Here is a 9,971-nt window from a genome sequence, read left to right as displayed (position 1 = left end):
GGGGTTAGGGTGGAGGTGTTGACCTTGGGTAGGGTGCTCTTTCCAAGAGCTGGTGCAGACTTGATGGGCCGAATGGACTCCTTCTGCACTGTAAATTCTATGATAACCAACCTCTCAAAACACTTCATTACCACTCAAGTCAGGGCCACCGGACAGTAGTCAATGACGCACATTGTCTGTTTTTTCTTTGGCACTGGTATGATGGTGGTCTTCCTGAAGCAGGTGGGGACCTCGGAGTAGTGACAGGTTAAAGATACCCGCGAACACATCTGCCAGCTGGTCCGTGCAGGCTCTTAGTGCACAATCAGGGATCCCCTCCGAACCCCTCGCCTTCCAAGGGTTCATTTTCAGGAAAGCGGATCTGACTTTGGAAGCTGTGATGCTGGGTTAAGGTGTGTTATGGTCTGCTGGGGCACTTGACAGCAGATCGTTGGGTTCCTGCTCGAACCGTGCATAGAATGCATTGAGTTCATCGGGGAGAGGTGCACTGCTGCCGGAGATACTGCTCGGCTTTGCTTTGTAGCCCGTTATGTTGTTTAGGCCTTGCCACAACCGCCAAGAGTCTGTAATGCTACTCTGTGACTCTAGCTTGGTCTGATATTCTCTCTTGGCATCTCAGATGGCATTCTGGAGGTAGTACCTGAATTTCCTGTGTAGGTCAGGATCGCCTGACTTGAATGCCTCAGACCTGTCCGTCAGTAGGGAGTCAACCTCACGACTGAGGCATGGTTTCCAGTTGGGGAACATATGTATTGCTTTCTTTGGCACACAGTCGTCCACACATTTGCTGATGAAGACTGTGACGGTGGTGGCAATACTCATTTAAGTTGGTCGCTGAGTTCTTAAATATGGACCAGTGTTAAGTAATGGGTTAAGAGACATTGCAATTAGTTGTCTAATTTATGTTAAGTGTTCAATGATTGTCTCATTTATGTTAAGTGTTCAATGATTGACACTGATATGTAAAGGGGTTTCAGGTGGCCTCTGGATTTGGTGATGTGATGATAGAGTTTAGTGCAGAGTCTGTTAAAGTGAAATAAAGGTGTTTGTGAAAAGGAGCTGGACTTTTGTCTCTTCATACCACAGCATCGATTACGTCTAACAATTGGTAGCAGAGGACAGTTGCTGTGTAAATGTGAAGGGTTGAAAGATACAATTTTTCCAGATCAAACCAAGGAGTAAAAAAAAAGGGATATATGGCTGAACCCAGGATGAAGATGGCCGGATATGATTATCCTCCCTTATTTTCTGAAAGGGAATCATATGACCAATAGAGAAGTGCGGTAGTTATGTGGACCAAGGTGACTGCTTTAGTAAAGAGAAAGCAATGTATGGCATTGGCTCTTTCTTTATGGCAGTAAAATCCAAAACAAAGTGCTTTCTGAGCTGGAATTGGAAGAGTTTGACTCAGAAGAAGGTCTTGCGACTTTATTACTTTATATGGATAAGATTTATAAGAAAGATGACTTGTTAAGTGCGTATGAAGCATGGTTGGATTTTGATAGGTTCCGGAAAATGGAGGATTTATCTACGGAAGACTATATAATGGAATTTGGCAGACTATATAAAAGGCTGCAGAAACACAGGCTGGAATTTCCACAGTCTGTGTTGGCCTTTAAATTACTTGACTGTGCTAGAGTGAGCAACATGGATAGGCTCTTGGTTTTGACAGGAGTTCACTTTACGGATAACGATACCTTATTCAAACAGATGACAACAGCTTAAAAAAATTTTTGGGGGGAAACATTCGATTCCAATGGCTCTGATGACCCAAATAGGTCAGCCTGCAATAAGGCAGAATATGGAAGATACACTACTAACAGGATGGCGAAATCGTATGGCTACGAACAGGCCTCAAGAGTATAAAAGGAGACCGAGACAAGGAAATTATGGAGACAGAAACCTAGTTAGAACCTACAATAGGAGGATGAACCCCAGAAATGCACGGGGCATGATGTTTTCGATGTGACTCTCAATACCATTATGCTTTCAACTGTCCAACTCGTTATGATAGAGTATTTGAAGTGACACATGACACGCAAGAGTCAGAAAAGGAAAAAGATAGTGACCAGAAAGAAGGCATTGTCCTATTAACAAGCTGTTTTACGCCGGTAATGAGGGTGTTGGTTGCAGAATCTTTCAACTGTGCCGTATTGGACAGTGGCTGCACATCTACTGTGTGTGGGATTGACTGGTTAAAATGTTATCTGGACTCCTTCGAAGCTGAAAATCGTAACAAGGTTAAGGAATTTAAAAGTTCCACAAGTTTCAGGTTTGGGGATGATATCACTCTGAAGTCGCTGAAAAGAGTGGTGATCCCTTGCAATATTGCTGGAGTAAATCATTTCATTAGCACGGATGTTGTATCAAGTGAGATACCTTTGCTTCTGAGCAGACCGTTGATGAAGAAAGCGCACATGAAGCTGGATATGGAACAGGATAAGGCGACAGTTTTTGGAAAGACAGTGGACTTACAATTTACACAGTCGGGACACTATTGTATTCCATTATTGACAGATAATATTTCAAGTAGAGTGGTTAAGGATGTGTTAATGGCAGTAGATAATGTGACTTTGGCTGATAAAAAGCTTATTGTAGTAAAACTGCATAGGCAATTTGCACATCCGTCTCCTCGGAGGCTGAAAAATTTATTAAAGGATGACGACTATACTAAGCTGATAGAACAGGTTAGTGATCGCTGTGAAGTTTGTAGGAAGTACAGAAGGACACCAGCACTACCGATAGTAACCCTACCTTTGGCCAAGGATTTTAATGACATTGTGGCCATGGACCTTAAGATCTGGGATAAAGCAAATAATATATTTATTTTGCATTTTGTAGATTTAGCAACCAGATTTAGTCAATCAACGATTGTACGAAGTAAAGAAAAGAGAGTAATTTTGGATAAAATTGTGGAAAAATGGATCGGGACAGGAATGGGTCCACCAGCAAAATTCTTTATGGGCAACGGGGAGAATTTGCTAATGATGAGTTTAGGGATATGTGTGAAAACATGAATATCAGAGTTATGAACACGGCTGCAGAATGCCCATTTAGTAATGGTGTCTGCGAAAGAAATCATGCTGTTATCAATGACATGCTTCGGAAAATTTTGGGAGATCGACCAAACTGCACGCTAAATTTGGCTTTAGCATGGGCGGTACATGCAAAGAATTCATTGCAGATGGTTGGGGGCTATAGTCCTTATCAATTAGTGTTTGGTAGAAATCCTATAATTCCCTCCATTTTGGATGAGCAGCCTCCAGCTTGAGAAGGGACTACAATTAGCTCAGGTTTTGCTGAACATTTAAAGGTAGCATAGCAGTAGAAAAGCTTTTTTGGAAGCAGAAGTCTCTGAAAGAATTTGCAGAGCTTTAAGACATAACGTACGGCCATCAGATGCCGTTTTTCCGCAAGGAGACATGGTATACTATAAGAGAGACAATTCTAATGAATGGAAAGGCCCAGGGAAGATCATAGGCATAGATGGCAAAACATTTATTTTGTAACATGGTAATCAAACTGTTAGGGTACATTCCTCAATGATAATGGGTACCGATTACGAATTTTCAAATTTAGACAGAGCAGACAGACATGACGAGGAACCAGTGTCATCTGGTACGCATGTGTTACAGAACTATGAGGACCAGTTAACTGATATAGACAGGGTTTCTGTAGAGGAACACGACACTTCTGATAAATTAGATCAGGCCATTTTTCCGAAAGGGCAACTGCCAAAGGTTGGTACAAAAGTGACATACTTGCCTGAAGGGTCTAGTCAATGGAAGGATGCAACTGTTATTAGTAGAGCAGGGAAGGCCACTGGAAAGTATAAACATTGGTTGAATGTACAGCATTCAGGGGAGGAAGTTAAGACAATGGATTGGGAAAACGAAGTTCAAAAATGGAGGGCACAGAAACGCAGTGCCAGGTCAGATAGTACATCAGATAGTGAACAGGTCCGCAGGAAAAGGCCGAGAACTATTGAATGGACATCCCACAGCAGAAGGGAAAGATCAAGCAGTAGCAGTACAGAACGAGATACCAGGCAGGAGAGGGGACGTAGTTTATCAAGATCTTGGAACAGGAGTAAGACTACGAATACTAATAGACGTAGAAGCCCACATGCACGTGAGATTTTGGTGGCTTCAAATAAATTAGATGAAAAAATTATGAGAGATGCTAAACAGCAAGAATTGCATAGTTGGAGTGAATTTGGGGTATACACGGAAGTACCGGATAGGGGACAAAAAGCTCTATCCCACAGATGGATTTGTACAGAAAAGGTTCTTCCAGATGGAATTTATAAGGCAAAGGCCAGGCTTGTGGCAAGGGGATTTGAAGAAAACTTAGAAGATCAGGACTTAAGGGTAGATTCACCTCCAGCAGGAAAGGTTATTTTAAAGATCTTCTTGGCTCTATTAGCCACAAAGGCATGGGAATGCAAATCTATAGATATAAAAGCTGCCTTTTTGCAGGGGCATCAGCTCCAGAGAGACATTTTTCTCTGTCCTCCTAAAGAAGCAGCTAACACAGAAGGGGTACTCTGGAAGTTGAACAAATGTGTATATGGATTAAATGATGCATCTAGAGTGTGGTACTTTTCGGTAAGGTCAGTCTTGTCAAAGTTAGGCTGTTGCCAGTTGAAAGCAGATCCTGCAATGTTTTACTGGCACTATAAAGGAAATCTTGCTGGCATCTTCATGATGCATGTCGATGATTTTTTGTGAGGTGGGACTAGTGATTTTGAAGCTATTGTAATCTCTGGTTTGAGGAAAGAATTCAGGGTTGGGAGTCAGGCTTCTGGTGCATTTAAATATATTGGCTTGGAAATCGGACAGACTCAGTTAGGGGAAGCTTTACGTCAGCAATCTTATTTGGAAAGCATCAGCCCAATAGCAATTAGTCGTGGCCGGGTTTCACAAAAAGACGCAATGGTTTCGGAGATAGAAAAAGAGCAACTGCGAAGTTTAATTGGCCAACTGAACTGGTTAGGAAGACAGACTAGACCGGACGTGAGTTTTGATGTTTTAGAGTTGAGTACAAAGATGAATGATCCCAAAGTGGAAGACATAATAAGAGCAAATAAAGTGTTGGCCAAACTAAAAATGCAGGAGTGTGTTTTGAAGTTCCCTGTTTTAGGTGATCCTAGGCATTTGAAACTCATAGTTTATAGTGATGCGTCCTATGCAAATTTATGTGATGGAGTTTCAAGCGCAGGAGGTTTTATAATTTTCCTTTTGAGGAACAATGGTAAATGTTGCCCTCTTGTGTGGGAAACAAAGAAAATAAGGAGAGTGGTCAAAAGCACTTTGGCTGCTGAGACGTTAAGCTTAGTGGAAGCGGTGGATATGGCCTTTTATATAAGTCAGATATTGACAGAAATTTTGGGATTAGTGGATTTGGGTAATATACCTATTGACTGTCACATTGACAATAAATCCCTGTGGGAAAATGTGCACTCTATAAAAAGTGTCAATGAAAAGAGGTTATGGATAGACATCGCAAGTTTGAAGCAGATGTTGGACAGAGGGGAAATAACAAAAATTAAATGGGTTGACAGTAGCTATCAACTGTCACTGTTTTACGAAAAGAGGGGCTAGTTCACAGAAACTTTGGATATTGTGAATGAAGGGCGGCTGTTCCTATGAATAGTTTTTTCCCTTCTACTCAAAAAAAAGGGGGAATCACGTGTGTGTTTTAGTTTCTTGAAATTTTAGTTTCTTGAAATTTTAGTTTCTTGAAATTTTAGTTTCTTGAAATTTTAGTTTCTTGAAATTTTGTCTTCACATAATTGTTTTTTTTTTCTCCAAGGAAGGGGAGACTGTTAAGTAATGGGTTAAGAGACATTGCAATTAGTTGTCTCATTTATGTTAAGTGTTCAATGATTGTCTCATTTATGTTAAGTGTTCAATGATTGACACTGATATGTAAAGGGACTTCAAGTGGCCTCTGGATCTGGTGATGTGATGATAGAGTTTAGTGCAGAGTCTGTTAAAGTGAAATAAAGGTGTTTGTGAAAAGGAGCTGGACTTTTGTCTCTTCATACCACAGCATCGATCACGTCTAACAACCAGTCCACTGTCTCCAAGCAGTCATGTAGGAGCTCTTCTGTTTCCTTGGACCAACACTGCACAACCTTCTTAGCTGGATTCTCCCGCTTGAGTTTCTGCTTGTATGGCGGGAGAAGGAGCACTGTCTTATGGTCTGATTTCCCAAAATGCGGTCGGGGATGGAACGGTAGGTGCCCTTGATTTTTGAGTAGCAGAAAATATATGTCTTTCTGTTAAAGAATAAACTATTATTTGTGTTAAATTTACAAACCAGGTTTTTCGGGCTCAGTTATGGTTCTCATGTATTTTTAAATAGCATCTAATTTCACTTTTGTTGCGCCCCCGGGTCAAGTGGAGCTGGAATTGCCCGTGCACTAGCCCCGGTGGTCGTGACTATATGAATTCCTGTGGATCCCCTACTATCAGACCTGCATTCTGCATCCTGCAACTCAATGTTGAGGGGCCAACTGCCACCAAAGAACTAATCAGCACTCTTGCCACACAACTAACGTGATCTGTATCCAAGAAACACACACCCCAACCAATGGAGCTGGGAAATATAACATTTACTGCTTTGACCAGATATGTCATGCTACCCATCCAAAGCATAGGTGGGCCATTTATGTTTAATATATCACAGAGGTAGCCTATCTCTCTTCCACTGAACATGTTGACATCATTAAGATTGAGTTCTTCAAGATAGTAAATGTCTGCAAGCCACCCCAGCCCCAGGTGAGACAAACATGTTCTCCTTGCCCGATCACACGCAGATGTTGACAGTGGAGCCATCAACAGCCACCACACAAACTGGGGCTATAATGAGGTTGACGCTGATGGCGCAAAACTTGCACATTGGGCTGCACAAAATGACCTCAATCATCCATGACGCCAAAAGCTGGGAACTTGCCACTCTGAAAGATGGAAGCACGATGACTCACCTGACCATTGCTGGGTTAGCTCCAGAGATGTCAGGCACCAAGACATTACAAAATCATAAGAGATTCTACAAGCACACTATTGGCCAAAGCTTTTAGTGATTGCAGAGTATTTCAAATTTCACAAACGTGATCAAGACGACCAGGAATCAATTGCACAATTTGTGGCTTTATTAAAAAGACTTGCAGAGTATTGCAAGTTTGGTGTATTAAATGACACAATTCTGGACAGACTGGTCTGTGGTCTGAGAAGTGAGGCAATGCACAAACGGCTGCTAACCGAGAGTAACCTTAGTCTGAAAAAGGCCATGGAAATTCTTGTGTCGATGGAGCTGGCAACGAAAGAAACTCAGCAACTGAGTTTGAGTGCTCAAGTACAAAAAATGCTTGAAACCCAAGCTCATACATGCCACAGATGTGCAAAGACAGGATATTTAGCTGCGGGATGTTGGTGCAAGGACATTGTCTGCAGAAGTTGTGGGAAAAGAGGCCACAAAGAGCACGCATGCTGGAACAAAGTGGTATGGAAACAGACCAAATGAAAAAGTGTTCAAGCTTTGCAAAAGGGTCAAGAGGAACAAGACGTTTCGCAGTCTGGGGACAAATTGTCACTGAATGAATTAGCTATTGCTGGTGCTCCAAATAGATACTGGGTCACTCCACGGGTGGACAGACAGCCAGTAAAGATGGAGGTCAATATTGGGGCTGTAGTCTTGTCAGTGCCAGAGACTGTCTATAAGGCAAAACTCCCCACATTCCCTTGAAACTTTCAAGAATAGCATTGAAGGCATACACTGGTGAAGTGGTGCATTCAAAGGTCACATTGACCCAGCTGTACAAGTGAATGGACAGCTGGAAGATTTGTCTTAATATACAGTAAAGGGCATTGATGGGTTGAACATGGATAGAAAAGATTAAAGTAAATTGGGCCGAAGTAAACTTGATGAATAATGCAGAATCAGGACTTATAAAAATTCTCGAGAAACACAACAGCATGTTTGATGGCAAGCTGAGAAGCATGAAAGACATCACCGATACATTGAAGAAGGGAGCGAAGCAAAATGTTTGAAAGCAAGGTTGGTAATGGGCTACACCAGTTATTGAGGATGGAACTGTACAGATTTGTGGAGATTTCGACGTCACTCTAAACCCAGTAGTGTACAGAACAATACCGCTCACCCCATATTGATAATTTCTTCGCAGGATTTGCAGGAGGCCAATATTTCAGCAAGATCGACCCAAGTTAGGCATATCTGCAAATTAATGTTGACAGAAGTCTCAAGAGCTTCTGACTACTGTAACACATAAAGGTTTGTTTTGGTGAAGATTACCGTTTGATATCACATCAGCTCCAGCATTGTTCCAAAAAGCAATGGACCAAACCGCGAGTGGGTTAAGTAGAGTCTATTGTTACCTGGATGACATTCCGGTTACTGGTAAAAACGATGAAGAACACCGTCGGAATCTGGATGTCACTCTTCAAAGATTGGAGGACTATGGATTGAGTCCGTTAGGACAAGTGTGAATTCTTCAAGTCTTCAGTTAAGTATTTGGGATGTGATAGATAGAATATCTAGAGCAGAGGAGGCCATTCAGCCCATCTAGCTTGCACTGACCCCTGAAAGAGCAACCTATGTAGGCCCAGTCCCCCATCCTATCCCCGTACCCAGACCTAACATGCACATCTTTGGACACTAAGAGGCAATTTAGCATCGCCAACCCATCTATGGACTGTGGGGGGAAACTGGAGCACCCGGAGGAAATCACGTAGATACGGGGGAAAAGTGAAAACTTCAGAATTACCCAAGGTCTGAATTGAACCCTGGTTCCTGGCGTAGCAATGCTAACACTGTGCCACCATGCCGCGGGCCTTCACAAATCTCCTTCAAAGGTCAAGGCTATTACAGAATGTTAACCAGTTATGATCCTTCTTAGGATTGTTGAATTACTATGGAAGATTTGTTCCAAATTTGGAGACCATTTTAAAACTGTTGTATAACCTGCTGCGCCAAAACAAGTAGTGGAAGTGGTCCTATCAGTGCAATATCGTGTTTGTGCAAGCCAAAGAAGCGTTGCTCAAATCTGAAGTTCTGACACATTTTGATCCAAACCTATCTCTACAGATAGCGTGTGATGCATATCCCTATGTTGTTGGAGTGTGGGATCACACACCATGCCTTTGGATGAAGAGAAACCCATTACTTTAATGTCCAGAACATTGAGCAAAGCTGAATGTAACTATGCAGAAATCCAAAGAAAAGCCTCAGGAATTCTTTTTTTTTTAATTTTTAAAAAATAAATTTAGACTACCCAATTCATTTTTTCCAATTAAGGGGCAATTTTAGCATGGCCAATCCACCTAGCCTGCACATCTTTGGGTTGTGGGGGCGAAACCCACGCAAACACGGGGAGAATGTGCAAACTCCACACGGACAGTGACCCAGAGCCGGGATCGAACTTGGGACCTCGGCGCCGTGAGGCTGCAGGGCAAACCCACTGCGCCACCGTGGTGCCCTTCAGGAATTATCTTTGTCGTAAAGAGATTCCACTTGTATGGAATAGGAACTGTTTTTGGCCACGCACACCTGTACCATCAAAAATCAAGTCTTCATTGTAATGCAGATGGACTTTCTCATTTACCACTACCAAAAAGTTCACCAGCAAGTGGTTTGAAAGTATCTTCTATTTTGAACTTGAAGCTGTGCGGATCGGGGAGGGGAGTGAGGCCTGCGCAATGTGGCAGCTGACCAGCTTGACTGGGCCTGGGCTATGCAACAGGAGCGAAAGAGATTGGAGAGCTGATTGGAGAGTATTTCTCCAATACCACTACTGAGCAAAATGAGGCAAACTGCAAGGGAATCTGACCAGCACCCCCGCATCCTGGCTGACATATGGCACAAAATACAATAGGCTGAAGCTGGATTTCAATTTTTTGTAACCGTCATTATAGTATGTTCTATCATTATTTATAGTATGCTGTATG

Source organism: Scyliorhinus canicula, chromosome 9 (assembly GCF_902713615.1).
Source record: "Scyliorhinus canicula chromosome 9, sScyCan1.1, whole genome shotgun sequence".
Lineage (NCBI taxonomy): Eukaryota > Metazoa > Chordata > Chondrichthyes > Carcharhiniformes > Scyliorhinidae > Scyliorhinus > Scyliorhinus canicula.
This window is presented reverse-complemented; position numbering follows the sequence as displayed.